We start from the raw sequence: 4,936 nt of genomic DNA on the forward strand, positions 1-4,936 counted from the left end.
CCCGAGCGGCCGCAGGGAGGGCGCGGGCCGGGCGGCTTTGTACCGCGGGCAGGTTCACCCGCGCGTCCCCGGCCCATCCCACTTGTACGAGTGGGGCATTCCGGTGCTCGCCCGCCCGCACAGGCCGCCGCACACCGCGGTAAACCAACAGCCGCGCGGCGGTTCAGTAATTTCTGGAAAGCGAGGGGAGGGGGCTTGGACGAGGCGCCTGGCCGGGATCGCCCGGCGGCCCAGGGCCCAGGGCCGCGCCGGCCGGTCTCCAGGGAGTCCTCACGCAGGGTTGGAACCCGGGGCTGCGGTCGAGAGGGGGTGTCGGGGGCACGGTCGCCGCTTGCAGCCGGCGGTGTTGACTTCGCGGCGAGGGCGCCTTGGGGGGCGGCCCGAGTGATTCTGCCGGGCGGTGTTTCCGTTAGGAATGCCTCTTCTTTCTTGGGGATCACGGCTGCCTTTACAGCCTGTTAACCACTCTTAACCCAGGGAATCGTCTCGGCGTCGGAGTTTAAGTGCTGGGACGTTGTTTTCAAGTGGCAATGTAAAAAATATATTGAACCCTAAAAGCCATGTTCGAATTTTCTTTTTCAATACCAGAGATTACTAAGATTACCTGCATTCCTATTTACTTAAGGGAGCCAATGAACAAAACCCCACGCTGCCTTCTAAGACCATATGGTTTAATTAGAAGCTGGACACGTGAATTGAAGGACGAACTGGCTGGTAATCTGTTAAAATTGTTTGACCAAGGTGGTCTATAGTAAAACTTGACATGGCTTTGCCTTCCGCCACGAGATAGGAACATTTTTACATTTGAAAGTCATCTGATCAGGCATAGTGGCACTCTGGAGTCACTAAACCCGTTCTGTTTTCCCCTGATTTCTATGAAATATTTAAAGTCACAGTGCAATGTAACTTGGCCAATAAACTTGATTTTCTTGCAGAGTATATGCATAGACAGGTCATCGCTTTGGGCAACGTTAAAGGAAAGAGTCGAAGACAACAGTATTATTAAACAGCTACAGGAAGCAGTGTTTTCATGGGAAACTGAGCGTTTCTTAGGCCATGGTTTCCTCTTGTACGGTTAGGTTAGCCTGTGCGTGACGTAGAACCCACGTTTTGGTCCTGAAATGTAAGTAACTGATACCGCTCTTTCTTCTTTTTATTTTTTAAGAGCGTGTTTAGTTCTTTGTCCCATAGCAAGAGAGACAGAGACAGCATGTATCCCCAACAGCGTTTTGATGCTGCGAGCCACCCCCAGCTTCAGCGAGCCCTGCCTGTGAGCTTGTGAGTGCCTGGGTACAAACCCAGGGCCTTCCCACGTGAGCCTCGTGGAGCATCTGGTGTTGCCACTGCACCGCCGGCCCCGTCTTTCTCCTTTGGATGAGAAGGAGTGTAGGAAATGAGTTCTTATTACTCTTGTCTAACTTTATGTCGTTCGTTGTGTTATGCGTGTTGAGGTTATTGGAAGCATGTCTGGTTAACGTTTTGGCAGTAATCTTGTTTTATTTTTGTTTTGTTTTATTTTTAAACTTAGGTGAATTAGAATAACGTCAATCTTTTAGGAAGTGGTCTTAACATCTGCTTCAGCCTAAATTCAGTTGATGGGTTTTTGATTTGCCCCGAAGGGGCACAAGGCTGGTGCTCTGACTTCATGGAGTTTACGGTCTGGTGTTAAATTGGGAAGACTTGACTGCTAATCCGTCATCAAGTAATCTTGATAAGCCTTTTCACAAAGACAACAGCTAGGCTTTGAGAAAATGCACACCTAGTCTGGCCGTCTGGAGTCTCAGCAGAAGTGAAATAGGAGGGGAGGGCAGAAGGGTAGCTCATTCGTGGTGTCGTTGCACCTAGAACACAGATCTTCCGGTTCTCAGTGCAGAGCGCTTTCTGTCAGCCACTCTGCCTCATTGCAGAAGCTAAAGGGACGACTGTAGCATGAGGGCCGAAGGCCGTCACCTGTCACCTACGCCCGGAGAGAGCAAGGGAACAGAGACCTGCAGAAGCAGCAGCGGGAGTAGGCGGGCCACAGCTCAGGCTGTTTTCCGGGGTTCTGTTTGTCTGTGGAGTGATCCACTCTGTTCCTCCCGTAAGGGAGTCTAGTGAGCCGAGGGTAAGGGAGTGAGGATGTTCAGTAGTACAGAGGCAGAGAAAAATCCAGGAGTGGGACCAGGGTAAGTGGGAGGTGTTTTTCGACTTAAGGTAGACCTGCAGACCTGGAGGTGCAGGACAAAGGAAAGCGTGAAGGTGGGGGTGGGCCGAGAGTAGGCACACGGTCTGGTTTAGGAGGGAGGGAGGGAGGGCGGGCAGATGACTGGGAAGATACTGGGGACCTTGGGGGTGGTGGTGGCATGACCAGGGCCTGAACATTGCAGGCCTTCTCCATTTGGAGTGAGCATCAGCACTTCATTCACAGGGCAGGGTGATCTCTTACCTCCCAAGGTAGTCCCTTCCTGTTTTGAGTAACTTCTGCTGGAAATCTTTGCTTTCTGCAGGTACATTCACCTGCAGTTTTCATCTTGCCCAGCCTCAAGTTTTTTCCTCTTCCCTTGTCTTTTTTGGGCTCACCCGATTTCTGATCCACGCTTTTCCGACCACACCTTCATTGTTTTCCGAGGTGTTTCTCGCGCTCGTTCGTTGGGCACGTTCGTTGGGCACTGGAGTGTGAGGTCAGCTTGTCCTGTCCGCCCTCACTTGTCCTCAGCTGCTCTGGTGGGCTCATGTTCTCATGCCCGCAGCAGCTTCGCCGGATAGGCTCCTGCATTGCAGGAGGTAAACTCTTTGCTCCTCTTGCCTCAGCCCTCTCCCCAGATGGTACCGGTCAGTGCCTGGCCAAGGGCTCTCACTGGAGTGATTGCATGGCTTCGTCCTCCTGTGTTACCTGCCTCAGGCATCTCCATTCATCCCCTGATCCAGGCCGGCATCCAGAAGACTTTCTGGGCTTCATTCCCAACCCTATGGTCTTGATTTTGACGTCCTCGATCTTCCCTGCATCTGTTTCTGTGTCTTTTCAACTCCCTCCCAGCAGGAGCAACACTGGTGACTCCGTATCCATCCCCTCGTCTCCTGTTCCCTCCAGGAGCCCGTCCTCCTCCTGGAATGAGCTTTCTGAGATACTGCTGTGAGCTTTCCAGTCTGCGCTTCACTGTCCCCTTAGTGTTCCTGGGCTCAGGTGCTAGGAGTCTACACTCCTTGGCTGAGGGGCTCGGGAGGCTCCTAGAGTTCTTCACTGCTGCCTCCTCACCCTATTTAAAGCCTCGTTGCTGGCCACCCCTGCCAGGGGTGTACCTGGTATCCCACAGCGTGTCTCCACGCCTAGGCTCCCGGCGTCCGTCCTTCCCCAGGAAAAACCACGTCCCGCCTGTGTACCTGCCTCTGAGACTCCTCATCTGGCCAGTGGCTTTTTCTCTACCAGCTCCCTCCCTCAGAGTGGAGCATGGCCCTCATGCTCTGTGTTCTTGTAGCTCCGAGTCCTTGGCACCTTCTGTTTGCCATGCTTTGTCTCCCCTGCTAGGTCCCATCCTCCTGAGGGTGGCACTTGCTGAAAGCCCCTTGTGTCCTAGTATGGCACAGACATCTGGCATAGATTAGGTGACCAGGAAGTGGTTGTTGAATGAATGTTGGATTTCCTTGGTTTTTAACCCCCAGGGACGTGTAGCACAAATCTCTTTCCTCTGTGCGATGGCCTTTTACGTGTGGATGACAGAGTTCGTGTGTGTACACGTGTACGCATGTCCCTGGCATGTGTATCTCTCTGTCTCCCCAGCCTTCTCCTTTTCAGTCATCCCAACTCCTTCATCCACTCTTCCCATGACTACTCCTCTGACCCTTTGAAAGCTCGGTTGCCCACCTGGGTACGCTGCAAGCGTAGTGTTTCTTGGCTTTGTCATCTTTGGGAGTCACGGAGCTTACTGAGGTGTCGCTGTAAAAGGACCGATGTCCTGTCCTGCCTGCCCCTTAGCATGAGGCACCCCACAGAGCACAGGTTTCAGGAACGAGTGCTCCGAGGAGGTAAGAGTGCGACAGCTGCTAGTAAGGATGGAAACAGCCCACGACGTGGGGGTGTGGGAAGGACGTGTGCAGCCAGCGATCTGGGGCGCCACTCAGATTCTACAACCCACGCGTGTCTGCACGTGGGGACAGGCCGGTGAGAGCCATACTTGTGTATTTCCCTGGAGTGTCAGGAAACGACTTGTTATAAACCTAACGTACGGTGTCTCCCTTAGAGTAGTTTAATGTTTCTGTGACCTTTAAAAATCTATAATTCTTGGCTAGCAGATGGCATGGTGGTTAAGGTGCTGGACCCTACATGGCCAACTCCGTCATTAGATTTCCAGACCGAGTGCCTTGAAAATCACACTGGGCGCATGTGCATGTGTGCCCAAAATTCTGGGAAAAGAAGGGGTTCCGGCATGGCCATCCTCCTTGGGGAGTGATTTCTCTCTCTCGCTTTCTCTGTGTGTGTGTGTCTCTCTCTCTAGCAAGTGCATGCACCCTATAGCAAAAATCTAAAAAAAGTATATAATTTTATTAAATCATTTGAAAGTGTAAGTTTTTTTTCCTGTTGGCTTAACTGGTCATTGTTGATTTTTGCCTTATACATTTTCTCTGTTTCATTACAAAAGTATTGAGGCAACATTAGTACATCTCATTATATGGAGGCTCTATTTAATAGTCTTTTTTTTTTTTTTTTTTTGCAAACACGTTTATGAATGAGTGGTTTTATTAATGACTTCTGTGTGGTTGTCATTGGTAAGTGTTTGGCTTCTGGGTAAAACCGTTTCAATAATAGGAGCCCAGTCAGGAGGAATGATTATAGGTAAGGTCAGACCGAGCAGAGAAATGGGTGAGGAAAAGTTTGGTTTAAGACTTTATAAAATTGACTTTGTCATGAAACACTAGCCAGTGAAAAGATGCTATTAAAACAGAGTCTACCTTCTGCATT

The sequence above is a fragment of the Tupaia chinensis genome, unplaced genomic scaffold, assembly GCF_000334495.1.
Source record: "Tupaia chinensis unplaced genomic scaffold, TupChi_1.0 Scaffold144682_1, whole genome shotgun sequence".
NCBI classification, from domain to species: domain Eukaryota; kingdom Metazoa; phylum Chordata; class Mammalia; order Scandentia; family Tupaiidae; genus Tupaia; species Tupaia belangeri.